At 48.1% G+C, this 19,255-nt stretch overlaps 1 protein-coding gene across 12 annotated transcripts in view; it reads right to left on the bottom strand.

Moving 5' to 3' along the window:
• The window catches only part of Ralgps1 (Ral GEF with PH domain and SH3 binding motif 1), a 244,625-nt gene that overhangs the window by 209,481 nt on the left and 15,889 nt on the right, over positions 1-19,255 (bottom strand). The gene's annotated exons all lie outside the window — the stretch shown is intronic.

Raw genomic sequence — 19,255 nt, 5'->3', positions numbered from 1 at the left:
TGGATCTCTGACTTTCCTGACAGCACTGGGCCCACATCTCTCCACAGTGACCATCAGCTGAGCTGAGCAGAGGCTGCCCCATGCATCAGAGCTTTTGGTCCCCACCTGGCCTGTGCAATCATTTCAGTGTATATGTGACCCTTGCAGGTAGATGGAGTTTGTGGACTTTGTCTTAAGACAAAGGTGGAGTGCAGACAAACTGATCCTACTGTGCACCCCAGGCACCACATCACTTCCTCAATAACTCCCTGGGTGACAGCGGGATTCATCATGCGCCAAGCACTTGACATCCACCATCTCATCCCTCCCCCGATCCTGAGGCAGCTCCACTCGCCATACTCATGTTCTTTGCTCATGCCATTCCATCATGTCATCACTCATGACCTGCTCCTAGGTCACCTCTGATTATCATGCAGAGACCACCCAACAGAATGGGCTGCTCCTACACCATGTTTGCACACCTTCGGAAGCATCCACCACATCCCAGAGCAGAGTAGCTGCCAACACTTTTCTTAGCAGGAAAGTGGCCATGAATGTAGGGTGGATAGGTAGGGGAACACCAGTCAAAAGCCACCTGCAACTACTCAGGTTAGAGATGAGGGGAGTCCTCTGAGCTAAGGTGGGAGCAATGAAGACAGGAGAGAAAAACGGAGGACAGAGATTCCACAGAAACTGAGGTGAGGGAGAGCTGGACACCAAATGGATGGCTTCTGGCTTGAGATCCAGAAGGATGCTGTGTCCCTCGTCATGGAAGAACAGAGGTGGCATGATGGACTTGGGGGAAGGAGATGAACTTGACCTGGGACATGTAGCATGAAAAACTTAGTCCTAGAAGGCAAGACCTAACCCAAAGGACACCAGGAAAGATGAAAAGTGCCAGTCCACCCTTGACTCAACTGTGCCCCCGTGGCTCTGTCATGGGCCCCATCACAGAGCAGAAATCTGTCACAGAGTCCAGTGAACAGAAGGGACATCAGATGACTAGGTTCCTCTTTGCACGTCCTCAACATGCCAGGGACATATCTCTCATCCTGCTAGCTAGCTGCTCAGCTCCATCCTGTGAGCCCTCTACCTTCTCTGACTCCCCAGAACAGAACTTCCCTGTGAGCCCTCTACCTTCTCTGACTTCCCCAGTCTGCCCTATAAACACCACTGAATGGGGTCCTGGATGACATCACTGAGTACCCCAATGTCCTAGGCAGGAGAAGGTGTGCACTGACTAAGTGGGAAGAGGTCCTGATCTGCAGACATTGCCCAGGCAGAATTTAGAGGCAAAGTGAGTTTGTGACTTGCTTTCAAATGGGCAAAACTCACATGAGCAGAGATGAAGCAAAAAAAGGTAGCATGTTCACAGATGCAGGATCCAGAGCAGAGGGCACACGGGAGTCCACTGTCCTGGTCTCTCAATCTTTCCTAGTGCCTGATAATTTTCATTTAAAAAAAGGAAAAACAGGGACTGGGGTTGAGGCTCAGTGGTAGAGCACTTGCCTAGCATGTGTGAGGCACGGGATTCAATTTCCAGCACCACATATAATAAACAAACAAAGGTCCATCAGCAAATAAAGACAGCTTAAAAAGTAGGCAGAATTTTTAAAAAAGGAAATACAGACAAAAAGAACCAGTCAGGTAAAGAGGAAACACTGAGCCAGAGAGACCAAATTCCGTTTTCGTGACCAAGGAAAGAAGATGAGCTGAGAAGGCTCATTTCTTAATCATTTTTGTCCCAGGAAAAGCGTGTTCCCTGTCATCAAGGACCACGAATCCCACAGCTGGTATAGGCTTAGAAAGCGGTGCATAAAATATTCAAGTTGACATTTCTCAAAAGAAAATATGTCACCAGCATACAAGGGAAATGCTGTCAGGGAAGTGCAAATCAGAACACTAACACCCCACCTCATAACCTAGGGTAGCTAGAATTCAGAGGAGGAAAACGAATGGCCCATAGCAACTGCTCCATGGTGTGGAGCAGTGGAACCCCTGTGCATAGCTGGTGGGACAGCAAAATGGTATAACCACTTGGGAAAATTAGCAGCTCCTTAAAGTTAAACCAAAACTTACCACACAACCCAACCATTGTATTCCTAAGGATCTATCTAAAAAAAGATGAAGACATATCCACACAAAGGCACGTATGTGAATGTTTATAGGAGCATTCAAAAGCTGGAAGCAATTCAGATATCCATCAGCTGGCAAATGCATAAGCATGGTAAGACATCCACCCGATGTAGTACTACTAGCTATAAAAAGAAATGAAATACTAATACAAGCTATAACACGATTAAACCTCAGAAGCACTACACTAAGTAAAAGAAGTCAGATGCAAAAGAATGCATTGTATGATTCCATCTTAGGAAATGTCTAAAAAAGGCAAGTTTATAGAGCCAACATGCCATCAGTGGGGCTGAGGTGGGGGTGCTACACAGGGACACAAGAGCCTTTTTGGAGGTGATGGAAATGTTCTAAAACCAGATGGTGGTGACAGGTACACAGCTCCAGAAATGCGGTTCTATGACATATAAATAGCAGCACAATAAAGAATCATGCTGAACTGTTTCATAATGGTGATTCCAACCTGCACACGTAACATTTCTTGAAATGAGCAAATAAATACTAAAGCACTAAAAATATGTTGTATTAGTACATGATAACAAAAAGGGAAATATTAAACTTTGAGGAATTTCCTTGCCAAGGAGATGGAACTGAGAGGAGCAGCCCCAGAGCCAGGGAAAGGCCTCCTGGACCTGGGTGGATAAGACAGTCCACTAGAAACCCTTGAGAAAGTCAGGCATCAGAATGCAAAATCCAAAAACCATGATGAAAAGAAATGTCAGCTCAGGGGTGCCAGGCTGGACCAGGCCCTTGGGCTATCTCAACAAGACTAACCGACTGGAACAGGTGGACATCTGGCTGGGGGTCTGGCAACAACCCCAGCAGGCCATTCAAGGTCAAAACAGACAAGCCTGCTGGGATGGAACCTGCCCAGCTTGGTTCAGACAGGATCACAGTAAGTCACCATGGGAGGCCGAGTGGGGGATGGCCAACTGGCCCATCCTCTGAGTGGATTCCCCCCTGCTCATTTCAAGGCTGAGGTGGGCTTTGCTCTTGTCGGATGTGCCTGGCATTCTGTGGGTTTCCCCAAGAGGATCTCCGACTGCTCAGCCTGGTCAAATCAAAGGCCTTCTCTCCCTACTTGTCCTGTGTCACACAGTCTTCCACTCAGATGCCACGGCTATTCAGGCCTTCTGCCTGCACTGGCCATAGGCTCCCTGCGTCCCATCTGAAGGATGCCAACAGCCCCAGCCACTTCTCCAGTTAGGGGCCAGCATAGCACTAAGAGAGCATGGTGTGGGAGAGGCAGTGGCTGGATATTACATTTTTAGCTTATTTAATCTTCACAACAGTCCCAGACTTCTTGAATCCCAATGAGAAACAGGCACAGAGAAGAAGCGTGACCTACTGCTAGTTAGGGACAGGACCAGGGAGTTCAAACCCTCATCAGTGAACACCGGGGCCTGGGCTCTGACCATCCCTCACACCGCCTTCTGCAGAGCCCAGGTGGGGACTAGCCATGGCAGCACAAGGAAGGCTTTGCCAGGCCAGCGAGGGACAAGCACTCGTTTAGGCTGCTAGTTACTGTCCACATTAGCCTTACCCTAAAAGCTTCTATTCACTTATTCCTTTCTCTTTTCCTAAAACAAAAAAATATGCTATAAATGTTCAAGAAGGAACAACAGCACTTCTAGCTCTCATTGCTAGAAGGCGGGTTCCCAATAGAGGGCTCTGGGCTCCAAGTTCAGAAAGCCAAGCCCTAGAGTTGGAGTTCAGGGCTCCCCCACCCTGTGGCCCCCATCCACCTCGAGATGAAGTGTGGCAGCAGCAGTGTGTGACCCGTTATGCTTTCTATGGAAGGCCTGAGCTGGAAAGACAGAGCGCTTGTTTCCGATCTGACTCCTGCATGTCTCGCCACTGACAAAAACAGCCAAATTTATGGGCAGTAACTCTCAGACAAGCGATATTTCACATGCTAAGAAATAACAGGACCAAGCAGAGCAGAGCATCCCTGCCAGGTCCAGAGAACCCCCCACCATCCAACTTCCATCCTGGAGCCTGCTAAGCCACGACTCCTATATCAGGGAGTAGACTCCCATCGGGGCTCAGCCTGGCCAGAAACCACCCTGAGAACTGCTCCTCCACCCCAGGAGAGGGCCCTGAAGACTGTGCCACCCAGGCCAGACCAACTGTACCCAGGTGTCCACCTACTCTCCCAGGAACTCAGGACCCCGAGACACCAGTCTCTGCTCATCAACCAGGTGGGGGCACTGTGCCCTCAGGAGCAGAGGGTGGCCCTGTGAAGGGACAGTCTGGTCAGTGGCATGTATGCAGGGAGGAAGCAGATGCACAAAGAAGTGGGGGAGAGAATGGCCAGGACTCTGTCATAAAGCTGCTTTCACGGCCACATGGTCAAAGTAGTTTCCAAAAGACCTTGTTGAAGGCTAGTTCCTAAACATCAATCCACCAGAAACCTAACACTGAAAATGCAAATGGGAAAGAGACACACCATTCATTCACTGAGCTTTTTTTTTTTTTTTTAAGACAAGATCCCGCTTTTTGGCCTGGGGTTGGCCTTGAACTTGTGATTCCACTACCTTAGCCTCCCAAGTAGCTGAGATTACAGGCATGCACCACCACACTCAACAGCTTGTAACTGTTTTGTGCCATGGATCCTTTGGGGCCTCTTGTCACAAAAATGATTTTTAATACATGAAATAAAATCACACAGGAAACCAATTAAAATGCAGTTATTATTTTTAAAACAATTCATAATGTAGTAATATGTATTTTTATGTAAGAGGTTATATGTGTATGTACTTCTTTATTATTGTGTTAAGTAACAAGATCTATCAGTGAATCTAATAGCTACATTAACTTAAAAATAGTTAGGAGCATAGATACTCTAAGATGCCCACAATTATAAAGTGGGCATCTGTGATATCTATTGGTAACAAAGTGCCAGTTGTTAGTATTGTTGTCTGTCTGTATTAATAAATGAAAGAAATGCTAAATTTCAGTTAGAAGTTAGTGAAAATAAAGATGTCATTTTTCCCATCCAAATTCATAGATGCCCCAGTCAAAAACAAACCAACCAACCCTGTTTCAGGTACTAGAGACCCGAAGTGAGCAGGCACATAAGGCCCCTGCCCCCACAGCACTTCACTAGAATGCTCACACCACAGAGAAGGAAGCTTCAGATACTGACGAATGCCATGAAGTAAAGTAAGGAGGAAGACATTTTCCAGGATGGTCAAGGAAGGACTCTGAGAATATGATGTTTGGGGTTTGGTTTTATTATTGTTGTTTTGAGGACTGGGGATAGAACCCAGAGCTTCACATAAACTAGGCAAGTGCTCCACCACTGAGCTCCAACCCCAGCTGTGACAGTTGGAGGAGGCAGCCATGGAAATCAGCAGGAATATTTGCTGTAGAGGGCACAGCAAGTGCAAAGGCCCTGAGGTACACTTGAGCTTGGCAGATCTATGATGAAGGCCAAAGGCCACAACTGAAGCTTAGCCAAAAGAGTGGACAGACAGGATAAGGCACAACAAGAAGAGCCTTGTCAGCCACATGAGGAGAGCACTAGGAACCCTTGTGCATGCAAGGGTTTGGAGCAGGGAGTGGCATGATCTGACCTGCACTGAGTTTGAAGATCACTGTGGCTGCTGTGTGGAGAATATCCCTGAGAGGCCAAAAATGGAAATAGTAGAGCCATTTAAGAGGTAAGAGATGGCAGTGGCTTGGGCTGCCAGCTGCAGGGAGGAGGGATGGGTGTGTGAGGTGTTTGGGAGGTAAACACATAGGCCTGCGGACGGATGCACAGAGGAGAGGAAAGGAGCCAAGGATGGCATCTCAGTCTGGGGCTATCAGGAATGGGCAGGTGGCTGCTCAGAGGCTCATTCCCTTGCTCATGCAGCAACCATCCACTAAGACACTGGACAAGGACAAAGCTTTGTCCTCAGAGCCCTGGGGGCGTGGAAGGAATTAAGGAGACACCCCCAGGGCAGGTTTACTGGAGCACAAACAAGGGGGTGACTATGGCCTTCAGGGGTCAAAGTAGCTGCCCTGGGTCTTAAGCATGAGTGGGAATGTTCCAAGTCGGGGGCAGGGTGAGCACTGAGCATGTGGAGGCACAGGACCTGGGGGACACATGGGGTGCCAGGGTGCCCACAGCACAAGCAGTAGCAGCCCTTCACCCCTTCCGCCCCCCCCCCCCCCCCCCCCCCGCCCATATCATCACAGAACAGCACAGATGCTGCAGATACACACAACAAAGGAGGCAGGGAGGGCCCCAGGAGGCCACATGGGGGCCCTAGCGCTCAGCAGCAGCACGGGCTCCCGCTCACTCCCTCATCCCTTCAGCAAACTCTGCCAAGTTTCTCCCAATCCCTGCTCTTTGCAAAGGAGTCAGACCAGCCCTGGGCCTCAAGGAGCTCAGAGCTGCCTGGTCACCCACTGTCACCACCACAGTGTATTGGAAACTAGCTTTGTGCCAGGCTCTGGCTAGAGGATTTATGTGTTTTATTAAGATCTATTTGTTTTATTAAAATCCATGTTACAGATGAGGAAACCAAGGCTCAGGGAGTGATAACTGTAGCATGGCCACCCATCCTTCTGCAACTGCACCCCTGTGCCCCTGCTAGTCAGGAAGGTGGGTGCCACAGGAAGTGCGCCAGTGTTCTGGGTTTGGGCAAATGAGTCTGTACCATACCAAAACCCCATTCCTCCACCTCCATCTGCCTCTCAACACACACACACACACACACACACACACACACACACTTTCTCTCTCTCTCTCTCTCTCTCTCTCTCTCTCTCTCTCTCTCTCTCTGCCAATGCCTCTCTGGAAAACAAAACACGGCAGGAGAAAACGCAGTTCTCATGATGTAACTTCTTAAGAACGTGGCAGCTGCATCAGAACCACAGAACAATCCCACGTCTCTTTTCTATTCATGACAGAATCTGGCCTTGTGTGTGTGGGCTCCCGGCGAGGGAGAGGAAAATCCCAGATGCACCTCTGGTCTCCTTCCAAGCTTTCTGAGCACCCCTCCAACCTTTCAGGTTCGAGAAACTAAGGAAATGGCCTGAGACAGTCAAGGCAGACCCTGCTGAGAGGGCAGAAGGATCACTTTTTCCTAAGCCCAGGGAGGTTGTTTCAAAGAAAATACACACTTCCAGGCCTGTCCAATTACAAGAGAGTGATTTCTTCCAAATGCCTCAGACAAGTATGAAAATGGATCCCAAACATGGTCTAGAGCCGCTTCCACAGGTGGGTGGTGCTGCCCAGAAGCCGGCTGCACACTCCTCCCTCCTGTCATGCACAGGAGCTGTGACGAGGACAAATGGGAAGGAAGCTAAGCAGGCTTCTGCTCATGACCCGCACAATGGTTCATCCACCTTGTGGGCCTGCGTGTGCACATGCTCCTGAACAGAGCCCAGGCACGGTGCACTCTCCCACCAGCGACCACCTGCCAAGAGTGAGGAAAGGCCCTCCTACGGGGCTAGAAGCACTGTCATCTCCCTCCTCGGACCCTCTCCAGGCTCAACAGAACTCTTCCTGGCAAGCAGCAGCAGCTGGCGGCTCTCGAAGGCAGGCCCTGGCCATGCAGACACACACTGGACTTGAAATGCCATCACTCAGTTGGCACTCACAGGCTCCTTTCTAACCCCCTCCAGATGTGCAGCACTCCCCCTCTGGCTCCTCCTGGGGACAGACAATGGGCTGAAGAGCTACTGCTGTGACCAAAATGTCGCCTGTAGCTGAGTCTCTACCAGGAGAGGAGCCAACAGCACCTGGGCCAACAGCAGAAATGGTGAAAGTGGGATAAACCCGAGAGCCTGGGTGCAGAGGGAGGCCAGGGCCAGCAGCTTCATGAGGAAGGAAGCGCCCGTGCCTAGGTAGCTGCAGTAGGCACAGCAACGACAGGCACCAATCCGTGTCTCCCATGGCAGGCGCTCCCCAGGGTGCAGGAGCTCCTGTGCTGAAGCCAGGGAGGCACCAGTGGAGAAGGCCCATCGTCACCCGCAGGGAACCTGAAGTCCATCCCAGGCTGCCCAATCTTTCAAAGTAGGGGGATTTTCTGAATCTTTAAAATAAAATACATGTGCTTAGTAGAAACATATAAACTGAACTGAAAGTTATAAAAGAAAAAAGGAAAGTCCCTCTCTTCACAGTCCGTAGTTCCTGTCCCTGAGGTCACACAGCTCACAGAGAATAGGGCAGCATCATAATGCACATAGCTACACAGACCTGAAGCTATAGAGACATAGATTCATACAGATATAAATGCATCACAGAAACCTTTCTTTTTCAATACTAAAAACCTTTAGTTCTCTTCTTGACATCTGTTAAGAAAATACCCATGATAATAGGAACTATTATAAAATCACCAACAAGTCCGGCAAGCTGTTATACACCTGTAATCCCAGCTGCTTGGAAGGCTGAGGCAGGAGGATTCCAAGTTCTACACCAGCCTAGCAACTTAGCAAGACCTTGTTTTCAAATAAAATTAAAAGGGTAGGGATGTAGCTCAGTGGCAGAGCACTTGCCTAGCATATATGTGAGAACCTGCGTTCAATCCCCAGTACGACAAAAATAATAATAATAATAAAATATCACAATACTTTTAAATGAGTCAGTGGTTTAACAATCAGAGCAGTACCTACATCCATAAGAAACACAGTGGGGCATTTTACAACACCTGCTCTTCAGTCTACAAACACTGCTCCAAGCACACCTGAAGTTGAGAGAACTTATAACTTGTAGCTTAACACCCTCCATCCCCAGGAGTTTACAACCAGCAGTCACAGGCTTGGTAGACACCAGTCCCAAAACAGCTACAGAGCAATCTCTAGAGCAGTGAAAGGAGCCAGGAACCTCTCTGAGACTTAGGGAACAGATAAATCAGGATGGAATGCTCACCTGTCATTACTCTGTGCCCTTAGCAAGCTGTTGGACCTGGCCAACCTTCTTGGAAAGATTCTTGGATTATGTATACAGAAGTAGCTGGCATAGCACCTGACACATAGCAAGCATTCAATTAAGGTATTGTGTCAGCTTTCTGTCACTGTAGCAAATACTGAGACAATGAGCTTTACAAAGACAAAAGTTCTGTTTGGCTCATGGAGGTTCCAGTCCACGACTGGCTGGCCCCACTGCTTGGGGCCTATGGTGAAGCAGAATGTCATGGCAGGAGCACATGGTGGAGCAAAACCACTCACCTCATAGCCAGGAAGCAAACAGAGGAAGAGAAGAAGGCTGACTTCCACACACACTTCCAGGGTACATCTCCAATGACCGAAAGCCCTCGAGCCCCACCTCTCAAAGGTTCCACCACCTCCCCAGAGCACCATCCTGGGGACGGAGCCCTTAAAATATGGGCCTTTGGGAGACATTCAAGATGCAAACTCCAGAGTATCTCTGTTAATAGCTTCCACTAGCACCGTCACCCTCCTGGGGGCAGGGGTGGGCAATGCTCTCCTGGCTTAAGACCACAGGAAATTGATTTGAAGTTGAGATGGGATGAATGTGAATGAGGAATATGTATTTCCCCAAAGACCAGGAGGAGGTCCTGACTTTGGAGTAGAATTTTATTTTAGGCCCTCTGGGAAAGGCCAGCCAGTGCTTCCCCATCCCCCCAGCATGGTCCTACAAACCTCTCTGGAAACCAAAGGTCCCTCCCTTCCAAAACAAGGATGCAGAAGACAGGAAGACGGGGAGAAGCATTCTTACCAGCAGCCACTAGCTGGGAAACAAGACCTGATGTCTTCCACAGCAGGAAGGGGGAAGGCAAAAGATAAAGGCAGCAGATTGGGGCTGGGGTTTTAGCGGGGTCTTGGGCAGACTCCTGACAAGACTTCAGAATCAAAACAAGAAGTGAACAGAGGGCAAAATACTAGAAATGCAAAAGAAAAAGGGCACACCTAGGCAAGGCCCATATCATGAAAGTGGCGAGGAGGGACTGTGCTAGCTGCTCCCCTCTGGGTCGAGAGGGATGGCAGCGGAGAGGCCTGCAGAGGGGAAGCCCACAGGCTGCCCGGGCGTGGAGACCTTTGTTACCACAGGGAGCCCAGCCCTAACCAACCCAAGCCCCACACACAGGGAAACTCTGGCATGGGTGGTAAGGCAGGCGAGGTCTCCAGGAGCAGGGGGACTGCAGACAGTCTGGCAGCAGCAGGAGAAAGCACACCCAGAGGACAGAGGATGGACCGGGGGCCCACCTGGATCCAGGGTGTCTTCAAGCATCATCCACATTCCACAGAGGGCACCACAGGGGTGAGGGGTAGGGTGGAAGTGCCAAAAGTATGTGGGGGCTGATGACTCTTTTATATCTAACTCCAGAAAGACTCTGGTTTCAAGATAATGCAGTATGTCCACACTGCCTTCCCTCTCCAAAACTTGTTGAAATGATCACAGTTCAAGATGATTAAAAAATAACAGGAAAAAAAACTGTTTTAACATTGAAATATGGGAAAGCATGATTCAAACCAGGAAAAATGCAGAATTTCTAGATTTAAAGCAAATGTAACTGAGGGGAAAACTGAGTGTTGGCTATCAGGTCATAAAAGCAATAATTTCCTCTGCATGGATAATAATTGACTAGAAAACAGAGTGGCACAAGAGCCAGCTCAACAAGAGAAAATGCCTAAGGAAAATTTTTAAAGAAATGTATAAAAATCATTTGAAAGAAATTCTAAAATCTTACTTTAAAAACAAAAAGACTTAAAGGAAAGACCTTTCCTTTTCCTGAATAAGGATACAATATTGTAAATCCATCAAATCTCCTCAATTAATCTATAAATAAAATAAATGCAGGTTTGCTCCAAATCTTAGGGGATTCATTTTGAAACTCAACAAATTGATTCAAATTTTCACCTGGAAAAATAATTTTAAAATAGCTTAAAATTTTCAGGGAAAAAAAAAAAAAAAACGGTTTAATGAGAAGGGCCTCATCCTGCCAGGAAGCCACAGTCAATAAATGGCACAAAAACGATGAGCAGGTCAGCAGGACAGAACCCAGAGCAGAAAACGGTCACCCATGTGTGAGGGACATGCACTTCCGACGTGCATTGGGATAGATCACTGGATGAACGCTGATGGAATAATACCAGATTCACTTGGGGAGAGGAGGAATTTTGTTTAAAATCCTATCCAATATCATATGCTAAGAATAAACTTTTGGTGGATTAAAGATTTAAACAGACGAAAGAAAAAACACTACAAGAGAAACAGATCAACATGTTTTTATAATCTGGGAGTGAAGATGTCCTCTCTGAGAGGATACAAAAGACAGAAAGCCAAGGAAACTACCAGGACACTGATTTGGTCTTGTTTGTTTTTTGTTTTGCAGGCTGGGACAGACAGGGCCTCACTGAGCTAGCTAGGTGAGTGCTCTGCCACTGAGTCACACCCCAGTCCTATTGGCAAATTGAGATGTGTGGAAAATTAAAATTTCTGCGTAAGAAAAAAATATATGAAAGAGATGAAATAAAATCAACAAACTTGGTAAAGGGTGTTTGTGGTGTCACATGACAGATGACAAATTAACATCCTAATGTACAATTCCCCAGGAGCTCTGGCACAGTGATGCTTATTGCTGGGGCAGAGGGTCATCCTCCCTAAGTCTGTGCCCTCTCCTCAGTGAGAGAGAAGCCAAGGCAGCACCTGTTCAGAGTGCTATGAAGCTCGATAGGAAAGGCTGTTAAGTGCCAGGCTGGAGCCTCGGCGCTGCAAGGAACCAGCATACAGGGTACATGGGCGAGTTCCAGGAAGGTTCTGCTGCCTACAGAAAGGCAAGAAAGCAAAGGGAACCTGAATGTGTTCCCTGCAGGCTGCCAGAGTGCACTCCCTCACTGGGACACTGAGCATGGGTTGAAATGATGGGTCCGTCAGTACCTATGGGCAGAAAGAGGTCCGCAAGCTCAGGCACCACCCCTAACAAATACTTACCGGAATCCAGTATATATTAGGCTCTGTCCTGGGTGCTAGGGACAGAACAGTACAGAAACAGCCAGAAACCCCACTAGCACATTCTACTGAGGGAAATAGACAATAAATCAATCATTTGGTAAAACACATGGCATGCCAGCAGGCAATATTTGATAAAGAAAAGTTAAAGGCAGAGAAAGCTGATGGGCAGAGTCTGGCAGGAGAGGGTCCTGGGACAGAGCGGTATGAGAAGTCCTCAGTGAGTAAGCAACACTTAAACATGTTTTAGAATAGTTATATACACATGAACACAGGACATAAAAGTATAAAAAAATACACTTTAATTAAAAGATAAACTGTTAATATCATTGTCTCTTAAAGGCTTCACTTATAACAGCACTTTTACTTTCTACCTTTGCTACACTTAGATATATTTTCTGACTTTTAAAAAAAATAAGTATGGAAAATGTTAATGAGGAACACAGCATTTAGGGAGACCAAAAATAGGCTTCCACAGACGGGAACTTCAAGGATGGCTCCCGGTGGGGATTAAGGATTTGACTGCTCCCAAGCCTGGCAACCAGGTCTTGTGTCTGGTGCTGCAGCGCCACCTGGTGGCCAATTGCCTACATGATCGCTCTCACAACCACAAGGAAGCAGGGACAAGAGTGCGTACAACAGTACAAAAACACTTCTGCCCGTATTGTCAGGAACAGAAAAGGAAGTAGGGAACCACAAGCACAATTTGATGTGCCGGATAGCAGGGATTTGATTCAGTTGGTGGAGTTGACTCAGTTGGCTTGAGTTTTCAATCACAGGTTATAATGTTTCGTTCCTTTATTTTAACTGTGCAGTGGAAAGGCGGGACAGCTGAGCATGCCCTGTTACTGGAGAGCATGGAGTGAGAACTGGGCTGGGTAGCACAGATCCATAACCCAGGTCATTTGCACACATGTCTCAGGCTTCTTGGGAGATTCGTGAAGAAGCGTGACAGACCTCAGCATACTGGATGCTTGGAAGGAGGGGTCAAGCCCCATAGGGAGTGCCTTGGGGAGAGACCCCAGGAGACTGGCTGGACTGGCTTTCCCCCCGTGGCTAATCACTCAGTTCCTGGACCAACCACTGAACCAGGGCCTCCTTGCCAAAGCCCAGAGGTGACTGCGTATACTGCATGAGCGAGCAGCAAATGACCCTGATCAATACAAGGCCTCTACCTGGAATACGGTCCCCTCCCCTCTGTCCTTCAGGTCCAGTCTGGCTGGGTGCCCCTGCTCTGGGTGCCTCCTGCTTGGCCATGAGCTCTATAGGGGATCACAGGTGCCCAGCATAATCAGTTATTCTTGATTAAAATAAAAGAACTACTCCTCAAGTTGGAAAGAAAAACAGAAGGTCAAAATGAGACTAGGATGCCTACGCCGCCCCAACAGCAACCCACCCACCTGGTTCTCCTGCCAACAAAGGCACAATGACGGTACCAAAAGACCAAAAGGAGAGTCAGAGAAGCATCGCACAACGTGGAGCTGACACCTGGGGAGGCAGCAACACTCTGGATGGTCAGGGTGGGGCCCAGGTGGAAGCTGCCACCAAGAGGGGCCTCAGCTAAAGTGGGCAACACTTATCAACAATCTTTCCAGCTTGGGAGCCTCTCCAGGCTCCCTAGAGACCAACCTCAAACACACCCAGCCAGAGGCTTCTGGCAACACTTCCAGGAGCAATGGGCCCAGATGAATGAATATCATGTCCTATCCTCAGATTCTAAGAAGTCAGGGTTGTGGCCCTCATAGGAGAGCCAGCAGACAAGGTCACTGAGGAAGCAGGGGGCTTAGAGCACTCACCCACTGAGAATCACAGAGCCTATGAGGTTCTTCTGTGCTGGGAGTGTGTCCCCTGTCCAGCCCTTACAAGTGGCTCCACTATCACATAGCCCAGTCAGGAAGGAGACGTGCAGACTCTGGCAGGTAAGGGCCCACAGGTACCCTCTAGGCCACACCCATCCTGCTTCTCCCACCACCAGGAAAACAGGGGCTTGTTCCCCCTCACCACCCTCTTCTACTCCTGGCTCATTTTAAATGTCCCTTCCTGAGGGAACCTTCCATGACACCCTATGTGTATTCTCCTCCAGTCTGTCAGATTATCCAGACTTCTCCACAGCACAATAGGGTGTGTTGTGATCTGTTATACTCCCCCCTAAACCACATCACAGCATGGCCACATGCTCCAAGATGTCCAGAAAGAGGGTCACTCAGGCAGCATCAGGTGCCCATGGCTTCCACAGCACCCAACCCCTGTTCTAATCAAGCCCACTGCCCAATTCCTACACCTGCCACTAAGCCTCCCATGTGGCCAGAACATCCCTTTTGGTAAGCAGGACCAGAGCCCAGGCCTGGGTGCAAAAATGGGGTATTCAAAAATGGGAGGTGTCCAATGATGGCCCAAGCCTTCATCTTACAAAAAGTGAAACTCAAGTTTAAATAGTGATATTCATAAACACAATCTTAAAAGAAATAGAGAAAGGAAGGTGCCCTGACTCATCTAGGCTATTTCTTGACTTTTAATTATTTTAAATGATGCTTTATTCGACTTCTTATTAAATTACAAAAGCAACATATCCTTGTTGCTATAGCCAAACCCAATAGGGGTGTGCAAATAAAAGCATCAACCAAACTTTTCCAGGGCCTCCCCTTCCACCCACCCCAGAGAAGCACTCTGTGCAGCCAAAACAATCCCCAAGCCTCTCTGCCTAACAAAATACATGTAACCAGATGCCAGGGCCATGTCCTCAGGGGCAGAGCATGGAACTTCTGCACAGCACTAAGCCGGCCCCACAGAGCAGCTGAGAGGGCAATGAGACAGCTCTCTGTGCAGGGCAGCAGCTGATGAAAGTTTAATGTTTAAGTCACTGATATACAGGGTAATATCTTATATGCAATCAAATCTAGCCCTAATACTACTTCCAATCCTAAAATCCTCCAGTCAAACTCTATCCCTCTTTCTGTAACAATAAATAATTATATCTCCATGTTCTATTTGCCCACTCTCCCATCCTTCCTCCCAAAGCCTTAAATTTTGCAGAGGAGGTTTAGAATTTTTACTTCAGCCAACTATTGTGATTCCTTTGTGGTAGGTCTTTTTTTTTTTTTTTTTTTAATATACCTAGGTAACCAGGGATGCTTTAGCACTGAGCTCCATCCCCAGCCCTTTTTATATTTTAGTGAGACAGGGCCTCACTAAGTTGCTGAGGCTAGCCTCAAACTTGGAATTCTCCTGTCTCAGCCTCCCAAGTCACTGGGATTACAGCTGTGTGAAATTCTTAATAATTACACAAATAAAAATTCCAGATGGTGCTGCAATCTGTGGTGAGATCAAATTGCCTGCACTGAGGCCTGTGCCCCTCCCTTCCTGCACTCTCCCCATCCCGTCCCAGTGCCTCTGTTCTGCCTCAACTGTATCTTAGTTGGAGAACTTCTCTGGGTATTTTCCTCAGGTTCATTTAATCAGTACATTTTGTGTCCTCATGTGTTTTAAAATGGTTTCATTTCACAAGGACATCTATGTGACATCTGTGCTGTGCATATAGAGGACTCTGGGCCCCTTCACTTTCATAATCTAGTAGTACCAATTCCCCATCTTCCCAGCTCCAGGACTGCACATGGGAGCCCAATGAGAACCTAACCCTCTTTCCTTTGCTAAAAAAAACAAACGAAGAAAAAATAAAAACTATTCTTTCCTCCTATAAATTTTTTTTTCTCTTTTTTTCTTGGAGTTTAGGAATTTGTCAAAGAAAACATGTACATGTGAGTCTTAATGTGTGCTAAATGGATCCACCTCATCTAAAGAAGCAAGTCTGTCTTCAGCACAGACCAACTTCTCTTCATGTTTTTTCTACTCCTTCCCTATCCTCCTCCTCTTCCTTCTGGAACTCCTGCCACTCATAATGCCTCTTCGGACAAGGCCTCCAAACCTCTCACATTTTAAAAGCACACACACACATACACACACACACACACACACACACATACACACACATACACAAACATTTTTTAAGATGTTGATGGAACTTTATTTATATGTGGTGCTGAGAATCAAACCCAGTGCCTCACACATTAGGTGAGCGCACAACCACAGCCCGCCCCCTCACATTTTAGTTCACTGCCCGTAGTTCTTTCTATTATTGCTCTAGATAATGCGATATTTCTTCCTTTAGCCTTCCAAACTACTGGTATCAGTCCTCACATTGATTTTTTTATTTACAAAGGCATGTTTTAGTTCCAGAAGGCCTCCAGGACATTTGGATCTTATCTCTCTTAAAATTTGAGCACATCCTCTCCACTCCTTCTACCGAAAGGATCCCCTGCTCCAAGAATAAAGCAGTCCTCTATCACTCCACCCCAGCGAAGCCCCTTAAGTACATGGTGGCTTCTGTCTGTTGCTAGGTGCAGGGTGTCACAACATGTTCATCACAGGTTGCCTGCTGAGGCTGTGTGGCAGCAGCAAGCCTGGGGCCCACATGCTGCTAAAATCAGACTGACCTGGGATCAAATCCCACTCTGCCACCTACCTGCGGTGTGACCAGAGAAATGGGCTCATCTGAGTCTGTTTTCTCATATATTCTTTCCAGCATCCTCCTTAGGAGAACCAACCCCACTGAGAGCAAATTCTAGGAAACTAACTTCTTCAAGCGCTATAGGAATTACTTGTAGTTAATCATGCACCAGAAACTTCTGCCTTCTGTCTCTTTTGTGATATGAATTGACAGCAGAATGGGGATACCAGAAGAATCTGGAAAATATTCTAATATTTCAGCTTTTTACATTTTTGGTGACTACTTTTACCTGAACAGAATCTCCTAGGATTCTTCTAGGTGAACACTGCCTCTTCCCACATTCCTTTGTGATGTCAAGTCCTGAGGGCCATGGCTGAAAAGGGGGTGCATTCTGGGAGTGATAACAGATTCCATGTTAGTTTTAGTCTAATAACTTTATTAAGCACCTACTATTTGTACAACATTGGGCATGACACAGCCCTGCCTTAGAAGAGCTTAAAATATAGGAGATAAGGCAGGAGGTACAGGACAGATAAAAATAAATAAATAAAAAGCACAATGCAAGGCAGAACATGGCCAGGGCCATAAAGGAGATAAAATAAGCTTTACAGGGTTTAGGAAAGGAGAACTCCAATGAGCTGGGGTGGGCAGAATCCCAAGGAGAGAGAATGGCTGGGGCTGAGGAGGTGACCAGTAGACTATAGTCCCTTGAAGACAGTGACTCATTCATCTTTGCAAGCCTCTGCCCCATCATCCCAGGGCCATGCATAACCCACACAGTGAGCTGGCCCTTTCCAATCGAGGGTCTAAAGCCAGCACAGCTCACAGGAAGGAAGGCAGCACAATTGGAAAGATAGGAGGGGCCTTGTGGGTTGGTACAGGCGCCCAACTGAAGTGGGGAAAGAGGAGGTTATACAAGTAACCCCAGCTGCTGGGGGATCAGGAGCAAAAGAGGACAGCACAACAGGGTGGCCACAAGTGGTATGCACAGGGAGGCAGAAGGGAAGAAAGGGAAGAACTAGTATGAGAACCAAGAGAAAAAGCCCATCCATCTGGCGAGGCCCAGCGAGGCAAGAACAGGATCTCCCTCACCTCAAAGAAATGCTGAGGCAAAGAACTTAGAGGAAAAGTTTATTTGGGGCTTATGATTCCAGGACTTCCAGTCCAAGATCAGGTAGCCCATCACTTTGAGCCTCTGGCAAGGGTGACACATCATAGTGGGACCACACAGCAGAACAAATTGCTCATCTCATGAGCCAGGAAGCAGAACAAAAGAGAAGAAAGAGACCAGGGTCCCACTATTCCCTTCAAGGGGAGCACCCAATGACCTTCCACTAGATCCTGCCTATAAAGGTTCCACCATATCCCAACAGCCCCACCATGGAGACCAAGCCTTTAACACATGGACCTTTGGACACTCACCCAAACCACAAACCACAGCAACTCCCACCCCCACAGATGCTCCCTGAGGATGCCCAGTGTCCCAAATCCCTGTGCAGCCCCTCAGTCCCTCAGTTTCATCTGCAGGAGATTCCTCTGACTGTAGCCACTTCAACTCACCTGTACCCAGGGTGTACCTGTGGCTTCCCACACAGCATGGACACCTACTCAAAAGGGCACATGTCAGCGCAGCCAGTGACAAGACTCACCAGAACTTCACCTGCTGGGCTTTATAATCAACCGACCACCAGCATCTACCATCCCAACACGTTTCTTTCCAAAGAGTGGCAGTCATAAAAGCAGGGGAGATAATCCAACTTACATGATGTTCCACATGGCTAAGATTTGCTCTTCAAACTTCAGCCAGGTCAGACCAACTACAGTCTACAGGCTCTGATTTCCACCTGCTCTTTGAAATGTCAAATGCTTTTTCTAGGTTGATCTCTGATATCATCATTAGCCTATCAGATAGCAAAGCGTGCCCTAAAATTACAGGAATTCCTCCTCACTGGCCACTGGTGTTCTTTCCTACCATGCTTTGGATAGATGGTTTGTATGGGAAATCAACCCCAAAGAAAAACACCATCTCCATGTGAAAATACTTTCTAGTAGGCCAAAAACAGAGCTAAGGCTCTGGGCACTACCCAGCATGAAAGAGACTCATGAGTGCCCAGTCGCGTCCTGCCCTTGCAGCACATCGCTGTCTGAAAAGGAGGCAGTGCCTGGTGTGTTCCAGGTACAGGCAACAGTCAGCAGCCCTGCCACACTGCAGCCAAACACTGGTGCACAGGCACCGCAAGCTCAGCTTGCCATTGGTTCACTTTCTGTCCTCCATGGTGGCCACACAAAGCACCCCTCTGCCCACACAGCCACACTCACTCTGTACCTGCCCACTCCCAGCTGCGCAGCCTCATGACCTCCTTCACTGCAGAGAGCCAACTTCAGCTTCCTCCTTTAACCTTGTCCTCCCCTCTCATCTCTGAAAAAGAAATCTGCCTGTGACCCAGGGCCAGGGCTCCGGGGCCCATTCCCAGTTGCCAGCCAGCCAGCCAACTCCTTCTCTGCACCCTCTAGCTCCTCCAGTGCCCTGGTCCTTCGCTCTGCCTGATCCATCTCCAGTTCTCCCCAACCTTCTCAACAGCTGAGGCCCCTGGGCTCCAGCTGCCTTCTGCTGAAAGGCACAACACTAACTTCCTCCCACCTGCCTTCAGCAACCCCCACCTGACTCCTGGGTTACCACTGATCCCCCCACCCCCGTCCCCAGGACTCCTTGCTGAGGCTGGTGGCCTAGG

This window comes from Marmota flaviventris, chromosome 13, assembly GCF_047511675.1.
Source record: "Marmota flaviventris isolate mMarFla1 chromosome 13, mMarFla1.hap1, whole genome shotgun sequence".
NCBI lineage: Eukaryota > Metazoa > Chordata > Mammalia > Rodentia > Sciuridae > Marmota > Marmota flaviventris.
The sequence above is the reverse complement of the archived record's forward strand: the minus strand, read 5'-3'. Positions and strand labels throughout refer to the sequence as shown.